Below are 19,430 nucleotides of genomic sequence, written 5' to 3'. Positions count from 1 at the left end.
AGAATATGAAGCCTCTCTGGGGGGAAGGCCAAGGCAAAAGTATAAATATGGGGAGGAGTGACAGGTGAATGATGTCACCTTGCCAGGATCTCATAATGATAAGCGTTTTGTGCTTACCATGGTGGAAGCAACCACTGGGTGGCTTGAAACATACGCAGTACCCCATGCTACTGCCAGAAACACAATATTGGGTTGTTAGAAACAAGTCCTATAGAGACATGACACCTCAGAAAGAACTGAGTCTCATAATGGGACACATTTCAAAAATTCCCTTAATAAATACTTGGGCCAAAGTTCATGGCATTGAGTGGATTTATCATATCCCCTACCATGCACCAGCTTCTGGTAAAATTAAAAGATACAATGGGGTGTTGAAAACTATGTTGAAAGCAATGGGTGGTGGAACACTGAAGCACTGGGAAAAGCATTTGCATGTGGTGCAAGGATGCTGTTAAAGTTCATATCCCACATGTGCCCTGTGTCTCATCACAGGATGTGGGGTGTGAGAAGGGCCCAGTCTGAACAAGCAGTCAATCCCAGTGAAACTCTGAACTTCAGATCTCTCAGTTCCAGTGCCCTCCTGTGCACACTCTCCCATAGTTTGATGTTCTTTATGTTCTGCATTGCCCAGAAGTGCACCCAGTGCTCCAGGTGAGGCAGTAGCAATGCAGAGCAAAGGGGGACAAACCTTTCTCCCACCCAGCTGGCAATAAATTGCTTGCTGCACTTTAGGGGACTGTTGGCCTTCTTGGCTGGCTGGGCACACTGCTGACTCACTTAAAATTTTATGTTGAGCAGGACCCCCAATCCTTTTCAGTCAGACGTCTCTCATGTGTCCAATATACAGACAGTGTTTATGTCCAGGGTTGCCCATACCCAGGTGCACAATCAGGCACTTGTTCTTGTTATACTTTATGCACTTGGTGCTTAGTACCAACTGGTACCCACTTCTCTGACTTGTCCACATCTCTCTGCAAGTCCTCTCCACCCTAAGTGGAGGCAACAACACCTCCTCATCTGGTCTCATCAGCAAACTTGCTCAGAACATCTTCTAGTCCTGCATGCAAGTCATCTGCATAAACATGAAAGGAAAGTGGCCCTAAAATGGAACCCTGGGGAGCTCTGACAGTGACCATCTACCAGCCCAATGGAACCCACTGACTATAATCCTTTGGGACAGAACTACTGGCCAACTGCTCACCCACCACTGCTGGTGAACCTGAAAGGCAAAATGTCAGCGTGCTGGGTCAAACAGAGAAACACCAATATAGTTACATATAGCTGCATCAATTTATTGCCCGAAAGCCAGACTTTTATAGGAGACAGACAAGGGTGTCCAAAAATCACACACGCTAATTGGAGGAAAGCTACTGCAATAACAACCCTATAACCCCCCTTCAAAGCCACGAGCCATTCATTCTTTTCCTAGAGATGTCCTTTGTTCTCATGCTGTTTATCCTGCTCCGCAGCTGCTGCTCTGTGAACTCCTTATCTCAATCCATGGCTGCTGCTCTGTAAAATTCTTCTTGTATTACAACACACCACGTTCTGTTTCTGTCTAGCTGTATGCAGGAATTTCTGTCCAGAAGGGTGCTGGAGAAATAGTATCAAAAGCTCTACTGAAATCCTCAAGGATTACATCAACTGCCTTCCCTTGTTCAGCTCAATGGATAAAGGTGTCATAAAAAGACCTGAAATTAAACAGGACCTTCCCCTCTGTATCTTGTGTTGTCTGTGACCTGTCCTTCAGTTGTTTTTCCATAACTCCCACCATCATTTTCTCCATAATTTTACCAAGCACTGTAGTGAGACTGACAGGTCCATAGTTGCCCGTGTCATCTTTCTTGCTCTTCCTTACAATGAGACAACATTTGCCAGCTTCGTGTCAACAGGTATGACCCTAGATTTATTAGATGCCATTGAAATGCGAGCCCAGAGCATGCTAAAGTGTCATCAGTGCAAGAACGTAGATGTGCCATAGCTTTGCAATGCCTTGAAATCCAGACTATGCCACAGATGGAGCAGAGAGGAAGATCTGCCTCTTCTGTTCTGAGCTCATCCTTTTGATAAGCTGAATATCACTACATACTCCATGGGGTCAGGTGCAAAAGACACAATGGGTGCCCTAAGCACGTGGCTGAGGTGGTATTTAGGATGGCCAAGAATACCTCCCTTCTGGCCCTCAGCTGATGCTCCAGAAGGAGGTGTCTATCTCATAGATTTTCCGTCACAGTTTACAAGCACTAGCACAAAACTAGGATCACCCAAGGCATCTTGGGCATCACTGAGAGACTGTGTATGAGTAGTGCAGTCCCTGTGGAATAAAAACCAAGGATTCAGATGAGGGACTCACACACAGACACCTCACTGTGCACATCTGAACTCAGCTAGGTGAACTTGTAGCTCCTGTGGTTCTTTGAAAAACTGATCCCAATTCAGCCCCAGGGTTTCCATCTGAGGATGAGATGCCTAACGCTAGAATAAGGATGGGATGGTCTGTTGATAACAGGACAAATGGAAACGGATTTAAATTAAAAAGGGGAGACATAGGTTAGATGTGAGGAACCTATATTTTTACACAGCAACACTGGAAAAAGTTGCCCTCAGAGGCTGTGCATGCCCAATGGATGGGATCCTGGGTTTACTCTGGGTTTACCCTCACGTCAGTCCATGTTTCTACTCATACTTTTGTCTAGGTGAACTCTCACTTTACTCAAGGTTTTACTCACAGTTTACCATCAGGGAGTGTGATCGGGAGATGGGCTGGTGGAGTGACTTGCTGGCATCCCCGAGGGAAGGCTGCCAGGCAGATACCCCCAGAAAAGTGGTTGACTCCCTGCCCTGTCACAGTCAGACAGACCTGACTGATGAGAAGGGTTGGAAGAGAGTCCCAACTCATCATCACAGGAGCCCCCCCATGCCTGCCTAGCCCTCGACCCCTGATCCATCTAAGCAACAGGTTTGACACTCTGAAATCTGAAGGAGATAAGAATGGGGAGGCAATGGAGGATCTGCCTAGGAGGAAACCTAATGCAAGGCAGTCACTACCAAGCCTTGTGACTTCCTCTGCCATGAAAGAAAGAAGGGTGGCCGTGGTGGGTGACTCCCTTCTCAGAGGAATAGAGGGCCCCATTTGCAGACTGGACCCCAGTTGTCAGTAAGTCTGCTGCCTTCTTGGTTTCAGGTCAGGGACATAATGAGGAAACTCCCAATGCTGGTTAGGTCCACTGATTATTTTCCACTACTCATAGTTTAGGTGGGCAGTGATGAAATTTCTTAGATAAGACTACAAACTATAAAAAGAGATTTCAGGAATTTAGGCCATTTAGTACACAAAGTGGGAGATCAAGTGATTTTTTGTTCTATACCTTCAGTGGCAGTGAGGGACACAGAGCAGGCTTGGAAAGCAAAGCAATGAACAATTGTCTCAGAGGTTGGTACTGAGCCAGAAACTTTGAGTTCTTTGATCACAGGACAGTTTACTTGGCCCATGGTCTGTTATCCATGAATGGAACCCAACTGTCTCAAAGGGGGAAGTGAATCCTAGCATAGACGGTAGCGGGGCTTATCGAAAGAGCTTTAAACTAGCTACGATGGGGGAGTGGACAAAACAGGGCTTACCAGAGATAAGCCTAGGGAAATGCTGTTTGAGCTGGGAGAGAGGCAGATGCCTCAGCTGAAGTGCGTCTACACCAACGCACGCAGCTTGGTCAACAAGCAAGAGGAGCTGGAAGCAACTGTGCATCTGACAAACCATGACCTAGTTGCTATTACCGACCCATGGTGGGACCACTGCCATGACTGGAGTGCTGTGATGGATGGTTACAAGCTCTTCAGAAGGGATAGAGGAGGAAGGAAGGGTGGTGGTGTGGCCCTTTATATTAAAGAGAGTTTTGATGTTGAAGAGCTTGGGCTTCAGAATGAAGTGCATGTTTGTAAGGATCGGGGGAAAGGCCTGTAAGTGTGACATCTTGCTAAAGGTTTCTTATAGACCGCCTAATTGATGGGTGAGGCATTCTATGAGCAGCTTACTGAAGTCGCAAGATTGCCAGCACTCATTTTCTTGGGAGACTACAACTTCTCTGATATATGCTGGGAATATAATAAATAGCAGAGGAATCAGTCCAAGAGGTTTATAGATTGCATGCAAGACAGCTTCCTTACACAGCTGGTATGAAGTCCTACCAGGGGTGGTTCCTTGCTAGACCTGCTCTTCACTAACAGTGAAGGACTGGTAGGAGTTGAGAAGGTTGGGGACTGTCTTGGGCAGAGTGGCCATGAAATGGTAGAATTCTCTATTCTTGGAGATGTCAGAAGGGTGACTAGCAAAACTACTATCCTGAACTTCTAGAGGGCGGACTTTGACCTGTTCAGGACACTTGTAGCACAGGTCCCTTGGGAGTCGCTCCTTATGGGTAAAGGGGTCCAGGAAGCCTGGACACTCCTCAAGATGGAAATCTTAAAGGCACGAGATCAGGCTGTCCCTGAATGCCATAAGGTGAGCCATAGGGGAAGAAGACCAGTGCAGATGAACTGGGAAAAACTATTGAGACTCAGGAAGAAAAAGAGAATCTCCGTCCTCTGGAAGAAGGGGCTGGGTACTTGGGGAGATTACAAGGAAGTTGCTAAGGCATGCAGGGAGGAAGTTAGGAAGGCACATTAATTCCCTGTCCCTTAATCCATGCCCAGAGCTTCTCAGCCATGTCACTGCCAACTGTAAGCTCCATGCAGAGTTCAAGTGGAACACAGAGGGCACAGCCTTCTGCTGGGTGGATGCAAGTGTTGGTGGAACCAGATGGGACAAAGCCCTCCCACCATGCCCTCCTGGGAAAATGGCCACCCCAAGAATGGCAGTCTGCCTCCTCCATGACCCCATCTGAAATGCTCCTGCACTGATTGATTATAGGGCTTTAAACCAGGTCCAAATGGGGAAGGGTGGGGAATTGGATGTGACAGAGAAGGGCTGAGGGATATTGTTGCTGTTGGAGATTGAATGGAAAGCCTCTGAGTTGTTCTATAGGATTGTGTGAGGATTCCTCAGAGAAAGTCTTGTTGCCAATACCCCGTCCTAAATCTTACTGTGTACCCTCTGGGGGTAACCCCAACCTACTGCTGCCCTAAAGTGCCTGTAGACCAGTGCGGGTAGCATGGGAAATAAACGGGACAAATCAAGAGAAAACCACAGAGCTTTTCCTTTCATGCAGGCTGCTGATTCTGAGCAAGGCCCTGAACATCAGTACCACAGTGTAGATGCAAGACCCAGACAGGCTAAATCAAAGCATGCTTCTGGAAGGGGATGCTTTCTGAAGAATCCTTACACTAATGAGAGGACCACAAACATTCACTCAGCGAACTCCAAATCTCTGTGCCTTTGCAGGCCTAGGGTCTTGTTTGGTTCACAGAGACACGGTGGGTTGATTCTCAGCTCTGTACTGTAGCAAATGGGGTACAGATTCTGCATGACGGATGGGCAAGGAAGAAGAGAAAAGGCTGCTGTCATCCATGAGAGGGCACTGAGCTCTGCCTGGGGATGGCAGAGGAGCCAGCTGAGAACTGATGGAAAGGGCTCAGAGAGGAGAGCGGCAGATTCTGTTCCTTGCTTCCTGATCAGGAAGAACAAGAAGAGGGGACAGGCAGGAATCTGAGTTACAGCTGGGATGGAATTGTTTTCTTCAGACTGTCTGCTGTGGTGCAGTGTTTTGGTTCTAGGAGAAAACCATTGATAACACTCTGATGTTTACAGCTGCTGCTAAGCAGTGTTGTACAGAGCCAAGGCCATGGTCAGTGGAGGGCACATGGAGCTGGGAGGGAACAGAGTGAGGACAGCTGACTGATAGTGGCCAAAGGGACGTTCTCTATCAGCTGACAGCAAGCAGAAATTGTATTGAAAGGGGTGGGAGTTCATCTCAGTCTCTTCACTGCTCAGGGCCCAGCTGAGCATCAGTCTGGTGGTGCTGAGCAAGTGCTTGTGCATCAGTTGTTACATACGATTCTATATCAACGGATATATAGTGATTACTATTACTCCTCTCCTTTTATCTCTCTTAGTAAACTGTTTTGTTACAACCCAGAAGTTGTACTCTTTTTCCCAGTTCTCATCCCCATCCCACTGGGAATGGGGCAGTGCACAAAGCACTGTGAGCTGCTGAGCCACATGTTGGGTTCAACAACCACAGTCATTTTGGTGCCTGATGTGAGGCTCCAAGGGTTGTGGTAACAGCACATCTGTCCAGAGTGGACAGGGCTTTGTGGGAGTTGGAGATGTGCAGGCCATGGTGCTGATAGTTTCCCTATTTGTGAAGCTTGCTGAGTCTTCTCATGAAGCTGCATTTCACAGCTCCTTGCTTGCTGCTTGTTTTCCCTGCTGCATCATTTGTCAACTCTGGATGCTGGATTAGGGTATTTATTTTGCTATGCTGTTTGACCTTGGTTTGTACCACGATAAAATTGGCAAAGTGAAGTTTTGTGCACATTCAGCTCTTTGGACATCTTTGGGTTTTGGAAGTAATATTGTTGGTATGATTAGGAATTACACATTTTACACTGTCGTCTCTGGGAGACCAGGGGTATTCAAGGAGAGACTGGATATTGTGTTGAGGGACATGGTTAAGTGGGAGCTATTGGTAATAGGTGAACGGTTGGATTGGATGATCTTTCAGGCCTTTTCCAGCCTTGGTGATTCTATGATTCTAGGATTGAGGTTAAACAATTATTCAGGAATATCAGTGAGAGATCTGCCCCAAGGTGAGAAGGCTCTGCATGGTAGGGGGTGTGGGACAGTCTGGGCAGCTGCCTGGAGTGGTGGGCACCCCCAGGGCTTTGGAACTTCATCTCCGAGCAACTGCAGGATCCTGAGAAACTGGTAGAATATTGGAGACAGGTCTGCTGTGGCACTGGTAATCCTAAAAAGGCCCAAATGACTGCAGTGTGCCAGGGCCTGGCCCACACCTACTGAGCTGTGTTCAACACTATTCAGCATCTTCAAGGGGAAGAGAGCTGGATCTGCTGACATTGCTGCAGCCTCTGCAACTCCTGGCACAGTCCCTGCAATAGCTCCAAGTTTTTGCTACACATCCTGCAGTTGCTCCAAGCTCTGGACAGATCCCACTGTCACTCCACCCCTCATAAGGAGCTCTGCGGTCACTTATGCTACAGGTCCTGTAGCTGTTCCAAGTATTGAGATAAGAAAATTAAGCAAACCACTTTGCTGCTGTAGAGACGACGGGACTGCTGTGAGACACACAAGACCTTCAGGCCTGTAGAAATGAGAGGACTCGAATCCTCTGTGCACTGTATCAGTGTAAAGAGAGGAGGAATGAAAAGAACTAGTTGTGCTTCTATCTGTGGCTGTACCTTCCCCAAATCCAGACAAAGTTGGATAAGAGAAGAGCTAAGGAAAAGCGTATTTTGAATGCTATTTATTTATCTCTTAACCTATTCGGGGAATCTGGTTCCATGTTTACATGAGCTCTTGGAGTGAGAAAATGGATAGTAGGTATGAAAGAAGTGAAACAAATTTTTATTTATAAGTTCAACAACATTTTTTTGCACGTTGCTATATCTCACATAATCAATCAATCAAAGATGCATAAAAGATGAAGAACCATCACTGGGAATCATGCGATGAAGATGTGCACTTTATTGAAGCGGGAATAGTGAGTATTGCAACACCTTCCTGAGAGCGTGCTTGATCTCCCTGTTCCTCATGCTGTAGATAATAGGGTTCAGTGTTGGAGGAACCACTGAGTACAGAAGTGCCACTGTCAGATCCAGGAGTGGGGAGGGAATGGAGGGGGGCTTCAGGTAGGCAAAAGCACCAGTGCTGAGAAACAGGGAGACCACGGCCAGGTGAGGGAGGCACGTGGAGAAGGCTTTGCGCCGTCCCTGCTCAGAGGGCATCCTCAGCACAGCCACGAAGATCTGCACATAGGACACAACTATGAAAACATAGCAGCCTACGTCTAAACTGATAGTAAAAATGAGAAACACAACTTCCCTGAGATTTGATTCTGAGCAGGAGAGCTTGAGGATCTGGGGAATTTCACAGAAAAACTGGTTGACAACATTGCCTTGGCAGAGAGGCAGTGAAAACGTACTGGCAGTGTGCAGCAGGGAATTGAGAACCCCAGTGCCCCAGGAAGCTGCTGCCATGGTGGCTCAAGCTCTGCTGTCCATCAAGGTCCCGTAGTGCAGGGGCTTGCAGATGGCAACATAGCGGTCATAGGACATGATGGTGAGAAGGGAATACTCTGCTGACATGAAGAAGGTAAAGAAAAAGAGCTGTGCAGCACATCCTGTGTAGGAGATGGCCCTGTTGTCCCAGAGGGCGTTGGGCATGGCTTTGGGGAGAGTGGTGGAGATGCAGCCCAGGTCGAGGAGGGCCAGGTTGAGGAGGAAGAAGTACATGGGGGTGTGCAGGCGGCGGTCGCAGGCTACGGCTGTGCTGATGAGGCCGTTGCCCAGGAGGGCAGCCAGGTAGATGCCCAGGAAGAGCCAGAAGTGCAGGAGCTGCAGCTGCCGCGTGTCTGCCAACGGCAGCAGGAGGAACTCACTGATGGAGCTGCTGTTGGGCATCTGCTGTTGTTGGGCTTGGAGTCCTGCTCAGAGTGCAGAAGATAATGACAAGTCCAGACCATTCTCAGAGGCACTACTCCTGCTATACTATGAAATGTTTTAATTCTCCTACAACAGTGTACATTTAGCACCATTACTTGCATTTAATTTCATGTAGATCAGCATTCCTTAAGCAGAAGCAGCATATGGAGCTCTAACCTTCCTCTTATTTTCTTATCCCTTCTCCCTGGATATTTTCATCTGTTTCATGTCTCATATCTTTACCCCAAGTGCTCTTAGAGCCCCCTACCCGAGCTTCTGTGGCATTCAGTTTCAGTTAGAAAATGCTGCCTGTTTGTAGGATAAGTGAATTATTCATGCCTACAGAAAATGAAGATAATTCCATCCTTCGAGAAAGGAGAGACTGAAAGCACATCATGTGTGAGTGTTCACAAAACAAGCAATTGATTGATGAAAAATTCTCAGAACTCTTATTGCCCCTTTTAGATTTCTGACTCCAAACCTCTTTGCCTCAGAACAGGAAATGGAAACCCCCTGCCTTGGCTCTCCTCTTGCAAAGTGCCCTCAGAAACATTCAATTGTGCAGTGGAGCTGTGATCCCCTGCCCCAGGCAGCAGCTGTGGCAGCACAAACCCTGCCGGGGGCTCCTTACCCCACACGTCTCCCCGCAGCGCCCTGGGCAGCTCCCCGGGCAGGCTGAGTGCTGAGCCTGGCAGGCGGCAGAGTCCCATACCCGGCACACAGCCCCTGGGGCACAGCAGGGACCCTGCTCTGCAGGACAGCCCTGGGCACCCGTCTCAGCTGGAGCAGAAAGCTTTTTCCACAGTAAAGAAACATGCAGTGCCTGCAGTCAGATCTCCTATGGGATGTCCCAGTTATAGTTACCCCTTAATTATAAGCAGCTCATGGTCAGCTGTGAGACTTACCTTGTCATGGTCTGTGAGCAATGCTCCTGCAGTGAGTTCACAGCCCGCTCACACCACACACATCCTGCAAGCTCTCTCCAATTTCTCTCCTCTCCTTCTGTCACCTGCAGGCTGTGCTGTGCACGAGATCTGCTCCTGGGCACAGCTGTCTCTCTGCAGCTCTGCCCACTTTTATGAGCTCCCTGTGTCCCAGGAACCTGGACAAGCAAGCAGCAGATTATGTCATTTTTATCCTTCCCACTCATTTCCCCTGACATGTCCCTGGGTCCTCATGGCCAACAGCTCCTGAAAGACAACAGCATCATGACTGTGCTTTGAAATCCACTCAATTAACCACCACATGTCCAGTGGTCAGTGACTGATTGGAGACATATGGGGAGTGCTCTCAGAGATCGTTTGATGAAACAATAAGGGCAACCAGACAAGGAAGGCGAGGTTTGGACTTTCCCTGTGCAGGGCAGTGATCCAGCTGAGGCAGCGCAGGAGTCTCATCCCTTGACAGAAATCCTGGAGCTGAAATGGGATTCGGCTCCCCACAGAACCACAGGAGCTGGGATTTCTCTGGTTCAGTTCAGAAGTGCACAAGGAGTTGCCTGCATGTGAGCTCCTGCTCTGAGTCCTCGGTCCTTCAGCTGGGAGGCAGCAGCTCACACACAGACACTGGGTGATGCCCAAGGTGCCTGGGCTGCTCCTGATGTTTGCAAGTGCTTGTAAACCGTGTGGGAAATCCCTGAGATAGACACCTCCTTCCTGGGCATCAGCTGAGGGCCAGAGAGGGGATAGCACCGGCTGTCCGGTGAATTCACTCACAGCTACAAGAGCAGCACAGGGCCTTCAGGAAAGCCATGCCCATGGTGTGTCCGTGCTGCTACGTCACCTCCAAGACCCACGATCGGTCTAATGTTTGTGTGCCACCTTCTGCACACTGATTCTATAGATGAGCTATCCAGTCAGGCAATGTCCAGTGATGCTTTTCAATTAGGATATTTACTTCTGTGCTTTTGCACTAATGCAAACACCAACACACAAGAAGCTAGAAATCTTGGTAGAGCTGCAGGCCTGAGCTCCTGTTTGGACCATGGGGACACAGTTTAATGGTTTCCACAACTGCACTGTAGCACAAGGGGGATACCGAGTCTTTAGGATGGATGGGAGAGGAGACAAAGAAGGGCGACTGCCCTCTGTGAGAGTGCACTGAGCTCTGCCTGGGGATGGAAGAGCAGACAGGTCAGAGCTAATGGAAATGGCAAACAGAGGAGACCATCAGTGTCTTTTCCTGTCTTCCTGATCAGGGAGAGTAAATGGAAGGTGCCCTCTGCAGACAGATGGGAATCTGATGTTGTCTGTCCCTTGTCCCATTTGGTGGCCTTTGTCACTCCATTATCTGTGGCAGGGACAGCACAGCAGGGCATGTGGCATCCAGCAGATCCATGGAGAGCACAGATGGCAGCTTCTTGACCAAGCAGTGGAGGAACCAAAGAGGAGAGGTGCTCTGCTGGATCTCATACTCTCCGGCATGGAAGGACTTGTGGGAACTGTGAAGGTGAAAGGGGCATCAGGCCATGTGCAAGATGCAAATGTATCTCTTTTAATTTATTTATTTATTTTGAGGCTGTAAGCTTAATAGTTGATCATAAATGTCAATAAAACTGAAACAAATAATTGAAGACAAAGATGGAAATCAATGAAAATGTGTTAACCCTTCTCAACATGAAAAATTCTCATGAGTCTTGTTCCATTTTAAGTTGTAAATATGAATCTTTGAGGTGATTTGATGTCTTTTTTTTTCTTTTACTGAAACTACAATGTTTTCCAGAACTGTGTTCGCTGGACACAAATGCCTTCAGGTTCAGAGACACAGACAGCGGTGCCAGTGCCAATGCCCTGTGACTGTAGCCTGGTGCCCAGCACTACTCTTCCCTGCTGCCTATTTGATGTGCCTCATCCTCCAAGTTTTTTCAGCTCTCCTAAAGAAATGGCCATGGTTAAGGGCATGTTTTCAGCAGGCCATTTGGGCACACACTACTCCCACTGCCCTCCAGATTTCTCCATCCCTTGCTCTTTGTTCAGTCAGATACCTCCCAATTATCTGTCTGATTTCTGACTTTCAGGGGGATTACTGGAATTTGTTCCATCTCCCCAAAGTCTGATGGAATGTGTTGTCAACTCCTTCACTGTGATTTGATCTATCCCTTCCTATCTATTCTTTTTCTTTTTCTTCTTATACTTTTTCTTTTTCTCAATCACTGTCTCTTTTTTATTAAGGCACGAAGTCTGAAAGATGTTCATTAATGTCAGTAAAAGTGAAAAACAGAGTTGGAGACAAAGATATAAATCAATGAGAATGTGTTAACCCATCTCAATGTGTGAAATACTCACAAGTCCTGATCAGTTTTAAGTTGATACCTCTCAACTACCTGGCTGATCTATCCCAGGAAGATTACTGGAATTTGCTCCATCTCTCAGAGTCTGATGGCCTCTGTTGTCAACTACTTCACTGTGATTCAATCTATCCTATCCTACCTCAGAATAAATCATTTCTTTTAAAAATATTCCATATGAAAGACAAACTTCAATAGATGCCGCTTGAACATGGCATGCAGTTGATCACTGTGTTTTACTGTTCATTCAATTGCATCACCTTTCTTTCCATTTGCTGGCCAGATAAAAAAGAGAAATCTTTCCTTTTCCATGTTGAGCTGGTTCTCTGAGGAAAGCCAGTGGGAGTTGGTGCAAAGCAGTTTTAACACTGAGCGGATGAATGCAGAGGAGAAGAGTGATGTGAAGAAAAGTGATGCAAGTCCCATAGGTCCATTGTGAGCAGAAATTGGGTGGGGAGGTTGAGAAGGACCTTTGTCAACACAGTAACAGTACAGAACTCATTGGGACATCCAGGATTAGTATCAGTTGCACAGTGCTGCTTTAATGTCTTCTTTAAACCCAACTATAAATAAATAGACAATAAATTTATACTGGATTCTTTAAGCTCTCTCCAGATATCCCTCCTTTATGCTGAACAAGTTCTGATAACCTGAAGAAGATAACAAGATGGCATAAGGCACAGGAGATTCTTTAGGTTATAATGGGCCCCAGGGTGCATTTGATGCTGAGTTCATCAGCCTCTAGTGCAGAGAGAAGTTTGCACAAAGTGCTCAACAAGACAAAGTCGGAAGTAACAGTGAAGTTTCTTGGAGTATTAATGGGCCCGCTGAGGAACATTACCAAGTAAGCTTCCCAAGGGACTTGTTAGAGAAGATAACTGGAAGCCATGACTACAGGCAGGCAAAGGCACTGGCATGCTAAGAAACCTCTCCTTTGCCTTACGAAGCAGACAGGTCAAGCCCTGATTGCAAGACCAGTGGTAGAGAGATCCTGTCTCTCATGTTGGCTCCTGGCATTTCCTGGGGCAATGGGTTGGAGGTCCGTATGATGTTAAATGAAAGACATGGGGACAGAAGATCCCAGGCTCTACATGTGGTGCAAGGACGCTGTGAGGTTCATGTCCCATATGAGACCTATGTTTCATTGCAGGATGTGAGAAGGGATGTGAGAAGGGCCCAGTCTGAACAAGCAGTCAATCCCTGTGAAACTCTGAACTTCAGATCTCTCAGTTCCAGTGCCCTCGTTTGCACATTCTCCCAGAGTTTGAAGTCCTTTATGTTCTGCGGTGCACAATCAGGCACTTGTTCTTGTTATACGTTATGCACTTGGTGCTTAGTACCAACTGGTACCCACTTCTCTGACTTGTCCACATCTCTCTGCAAGTCCTCTCCACCCTCAGTGGAGGCAACAGCACCTCCTCATCTGGTCTCATCAGCAAACTTGCTCAGAAAGTCTTCTAGTCCTGCATGCAAGTCATCTGCATAAACATGAAAGGAAAGTGGCCCCAAAATGGAACCCTGGGGACCCCGACAGTGACCATCTACCAGCCTGATGGAAAAAACTGACTATAATCCTTTGGGACTGACCTACTGGCCAACTGCTCACCCACCACATTGTGTTTCTGTCTAGCCATATGCAGAACATTCTGTCCAGAAGGTTGTTGTGAGAAACAGTATCAAAATCTCCACTGAAATCCTCAAGGATTACATCAACTGGCTTCCCTTGGTCAACTAAACGGATAACTGTGTCACAGAATGAGCTTAAATTAAACAGGACCTTCGCCTCACAAACTTGTGTTGGCTGCAACCAATGACAGAATTGTCCTTCAGCTGTTTTTCCATAACTCCCACCATCATTTTCTCCATAATTTTACCAGGCTCTGGACTGACAGGTCCATAATTGCCCATGTCATCTTTCTTGCTCTTCCTTACAATGAGACAACATTTGCCAGCTTCCTGTCAGCTGGTATGACCCTAGACTTCTTTAGATGCAATTGAAATGACAGCCCAGAGCATACTAAGGCGTCATCATTGAAAGAAAGTAGATGTGCCATAGCTTTGCAATGTCTTGAACTCCAGAGTATGCCACAAATGGAGCAGAGGGGAAGATTTGCCTCTTCTGTAGTGAACTCATTCATTTGGTAAGCAGAATAACACTACCTGATACATGAGGACTGTGTCTCTGCTCTGCTCTGCTCAGCTCACAGGGCAGAGGTTCAGGGTGTTGCTCTCATGTCAGTGCAGGTAAACTCACTTTAACCTTTTTTCTTCTGTAAATGCTTCCTCTGTTTGTATGCTCAGATACACTTCCACATTCCCTCAAGTACACTTCCATATATCATTAACAATTACACTTTCTTATACCATCAAAACTGTTTGTCAAACAGTACAGTTCTTCAGTTCACATAAACTCCCTTAATACAGTCTGTATTCTTCAGTTATAAACACTGTGCCACAGAACCAGCACTGATTGAACCACCTCCCTCACACACTTCCTCGCAAGCAGTACATAGTATTACATAAATGGGTTGACATTCATTGGTCGGGTGGAATGTACACCTCTCCTCAGGACAATCTTACTAATCTACAGAGTACAAACTCCCGTCTTCATACATACAAGCAGAAAGTACATATGAGTGGACAGACAACACAGTCTTTCACTTTGTCCGTGTCTGGCCATTTCCCTCACAGGAGGAAGGAAACATGGATCGGGACTCGGCACTCACCCTGCAGCTGTTCTGTGTCTCACTCACACCACACTCACTCTGACATTTAGATCAAAAACCATGGTTTATTCATACTACACAATGCTGACAACGTTTTCTAGCTGGAATCTTAATAACACTCATACTCTGGTCGACCAGTTGCAAACGTTAATGTTTTTCCCAGAGTCGGCTTGACACACGGTACCAAACACTTAAAGCAGATGATAATATTGAACATACAACCTATAACCCCCGTGATTACAACTTGGAGAACCCAGGCTACCATTTGACAGGCTATCCACTATATCCCATACCCGTAGGAGAGACCAACCTAGGTCCCTCCTATTGTCAACTACCTGGGAGAGAGTATTTGTTCTTGTTTCCATTCATATGACATACAGTTCCCTTTCATAGGAACTCACCCAAGGAGTCTTCCTACCCAGCTGGCAACCAAAGCCATGAGCTCACCTCCCTGGGAGCAGCACGTATGGCTGTAAACTGTGTAGGATGTCTCCTCAAGACATATGGGCTCCACTTACCATACACATACCTGGTCCACCTATGGGTGGTCCTTGTCTGTCCCTGCAGTGATCAGGTGAGGAAGGGAGTCCTTCAGAGAAATCTCAGGGTGCGCCAAAAGTGTCTCCCTCTCAGCTGGTCCTGCAGCGAACAGAGCTGGTCCCACCTGGGCCGCCAAATTGACTACAGGAATTGAACTCTATAACCTCTATAACTGATACAGTCTCCCATGACATACTTATACCAAAGCTGAGGAAGTATGGGATAGGTGATTGGACAGTGAAGTGGGTCGAGAACTGGCTGACTGGCAGAGTGCAGAGGGTTGTCGTTGGCGGTGCAGTGTCTGGCTGCAGGGCTGTAACTAGTGGCGTCCCCCAGGGGTCTGTGCTGGGTCCGGTCTTGTTCAACATCTTCATCAACGACCTTGATGAGGGGATAGTGACCACCCTCAGCAAGTTTGCTGATGACACGAAGTTGGGAGGATTGGCTGACACGCCTGAAGGCTGTGCTGCCATTCAGCGAGACCTGGACAGGCTGGAGAGCTGGGCAGTAAGACACCGGATGAGGTTTAACAAAAGCAAGTGTAGAGCCTTGCACCTGGGTAGAAATAATTGCATGCACCGGTACAGGCTGGGGGAAGAGCTGCTGGAGAGGAGCTCTGCTGAGAGGGATCTGGGCGTCCTGGTGGACGACAGATTGACCATGAGCCAGCAGTGTGCCCTTGTAGCCAAAAAAGCCAATGGCATCCTGGGGTGCATTAAAAAGAGCGTGTCCAGCAGGTCGAAGGAGGTGATCCTCCCCCTCTACTCTGCCCTGGTGAAGCCTCATCTGGAATATTGTGTCCAGTTCTGGGCTCCCCAGTAAAAAAAAGACAGGGATCTCTTAGAAAGAGTCCAGCAGAGGGCCACTAAGATGGTGAAGGGCCTGGAGCATCTCCCCAATGAGGAGAGACTGAGGGAACTGGGTCTGTTTAGCCTTGAGAAAAGAAGGCTGAGAGGGGACCTGATCCAGGTCTATAAATATTTGAGGTGTGGGGGGCAAAGAGGTGAGGCCAGACTCTTTTCAGCAGTGTGTGGAGGAGGAACAATGGGAAACAGACAGAAACTGCACCATAGGAAGTTCTGCACTAATGTGTGCAATAACTTCTTTACGGTGAGAGTGACAGAGCACTGGAACAGGCTGCCTAGGGTGGTTGTGGAATCTCCTTCTCTGGAGATATTCAAGACCTGCCTGGATGCTGAGCTGTGCAACGTGGTGTAGGGAACCTGCTTTGGCAGGGGGCTGGACTCAGTGGTCTCTGGAGGTCCCTTCCAACCCCTACAATTCTGTGATTCTGTGAATATCATGGAGTTGTTTGGATGGGGAAAGACTACCCCTTTGAATGACCTTTTGTCAGGGCATGTCCTGGGATTCCTAGGATCCTCAAAATGCAGCACTGCTTCTGTCACTGAAAAATGGGGCCCTGTGTGGGACGGAGGGAGGGTCCATGAGTCCCTGGCCCACCTGACTGAGTATTTCCATGGTCTTAGCAAAGACATACTTACAACTTGAGAATGACAGTTAGCTGTGTTCATGGTGGCATGGCCACTTTTAATGGCCTTGAACTGTCTGAACATAACTGAAGAGGCTCAGGCTGATGCAAATCAGCTATTGAATGATAGTGTTGAAAAACTGGAAAGACAGGTGGCAGTTTTGATGGGGAAAAAACCTAATTCAATCATTCTCCTATGGAAGATCAGGAACATCTCTCTGGAAGACCATGGGGACCCTGTACAAGGGAATCTGTATAAAATGGACTCTGTAAATGAAGGCACTAAAAGGTCAGATTTTGAGGTTCCATTTGGACTAGATCTATTTGAGATCTGACTGATTGTAACCCAAAAATGAAAAAAAAAAAAAAAAAAAATGCAGGATAGGCTGGTGGGAGTGCCCTGACCAGTATCCAACCCCCCAAACCCTGCTGCCCATAATACAGCAGCTGAACTGATGGATATAGTACAGTGGTTTAGACAGAAACCAAGAGAGCATGCCAGCATAGCTGCTCTGGTTATGGGACATGGAGGCGGAAAGCGCTGTGGTGAATGGACTGGAAATTTCAAAACTGACATCCATTACTACTCACCCTGCCCTCAGGCAAAGACTGTATGCTCTGTCCAACATAATGAGGATAGCCATTTGATCAGTGAATGATTTATGGCTGTGTGTCATATAACATGGCCAAATAAGAATGACATACCATTAAATATCAGCCTGTGGTCCTCTATGGAGGACTAACAAAATTATATTAGAGAATTAGGCATGAAAGAGGCAATCTATGAAGATGATTTTGAGAGCCCAGTCAATAAATTTTTCATCAGGAACGAGGGATCTCATCCTACAGCCATCACCTTTACATCAGTATGGGTCTATGTTATCCATACTGAACCCCCCAGTGGCCCTCAGGTGCTGTAATACAACAGGCTGCCCAATTGATGGGGAGACAAGAGTGCCTACGGCCAGATGCAGGCTCTGAATGGTGGTGGAAAGGTCTGAGAAAGGCAGAGAACCATCTGCTGCCATGACTTAGGCGTCCAGCCCCTAAGGTAATCCAGTCTGGACCCATTAGGGTCTTGAGACAACAAATGTTTAAAGACCAGATTAGAGCAGGAGTTCAGTTTAAAAAGATCGATGGACAGCATAATCAGGAAAAAATATCTGTTAAACAGGCCCAAGCACTGAGTATTTATAGTCCAACCTTTTCAGCCAAACTAGATGTGAATGTAACTCAAGAAGGGTCTGGATGGGGGCTCTGGCAGAGCCAGAGTTCTTTGTGAACCCCTATGAGGTTTTGGCCACAGGTTTGGCATGGAGCAGAATAAAGATACATCACAGTTGAAAAGCATTTATTGGCTACCTATTCTACACTACAGGTGGTAGAACCAGTAGCTCAGATTTCAGAGGTTATCGTTAAACAACAAGGCCAGTCCAGGGGTGGGTAAAAGATCTAACACACATCTCTATGATGGGGGTGGCCCAATCACAAGCAGTGGTGCGCTCAGTTGTTCTGCTTGCCTGCTCCTCAAGGAGTTAAGAGAAATCTATGCCTGTTGCGTGTTCGAGTGCATGCGCAATGCCATGTGGAGGGCTTATCACAATAAAGATTGGCGGATTTGCTGCGTAGACCGGTCAGAACTCAGATCTGCGTTGTGCTTCCTGTGGCACCAAACGCCCAACAGTGGCAGTTCCGTGTATTGGCCAGCAGGTGGCAGCAGAGACCACGGAAAGAACGTCTGCGGGACAGACCCTGGGGATCCGTTCTCTTTTGATTATAGGGGAAGAACACAAAGATGGAAGAGGAGGGAAGGGGGAAAAAAAAAAGAAAAAAGATAAAACCAAACCACAGCAAGCAAATAAAAACTTCTCCAAACGTAGCAAACTTGAATGTCTGTCAATAAATAAATGAGTAATTGAATTGATGTCCGTTTCAGACAGTCCCCTGTAGAATCAGGGTAAGGGTTAGGATTAGAGTTACATTGCAGGTTAATGCTGTTATCTTTACAGCTCCTGTGAGGGTTGGGGTCTGGGTCAGGTGTTTAAAAAATGAAATGAAAAAAGAATTAAAAAAATATATTGAAAGCTTCAGATTTCCTTAATCTTTGTGGGAATCATATAATGTGCAACTCAGATCTACCTCTTCGTACCTCTTTTGTGGTGTAGGGAACCTGCTTTGGCAGGGGGACTGGACTCAGTGGTCTCTGGAGGTCCCTTCCAACCCCTACAATTCTGTGATTCTGTGAATATCATGGAGTTGTTTGGATGGGGAAAGACTACCCCTTTGAATGACCTTTTGTCAGGGCATGTCCTGGGATTCCTAGGATCCTCAAAATGCAGCACTGCTTCTGTCACTGAAAAATGGGGCCCTGTGTGGGACGGAGGGAGGGTCCATGAGTCCCTGGCCCACCTGACTGAGTATTTCCATGGTCTTAGCAAAGACATACTTACAACTTGAGAATGACAGTTAGCTGTGTTCATGGTGGCATGGCCACTTTTAATGGCCTTGAACTGTCTGAACATAACTGAAGAGGCTCAGGCTGATGCAAATCAGCTATTGAATGATAGTGTTGAAAAATTGGAAAGACAGGTGGCAGTTTTGATGGGAAAAAACCTAATTCAATCATTCTCCTATGGAAGATCAGTAACAACTGTCTGGAGGACCATGGGGGCCCTGTACAAGGGAATCTGTATAAAATGGACTCTGTAAATGAAGGCACTAAAAGGTCAGATTTTGAGGTTCCATTTGGACTAGATCTATTTGAGATCTGACTGATTGTAACCCAAAAATGAAA

The sequence above is a fragment of the Coturnix japonica genome, chromosome 17, assembly GCF_054131305.1.
Source record: "Coturnix japonica strain WE chromosome 17, WE-NBRP24, whole genome shotgun sequence".
Classification (NCBI taxonomy): Eukaryota; Metazoa; Chordata; class Aves; order Galliformes; family Phasianidae; genus Coturnix; species Coturnix japonica.
The sequence above is the reverse complement of the archived record's forward strand: the minus strand, read 5'-3'. Positions refer to the sequence as shown.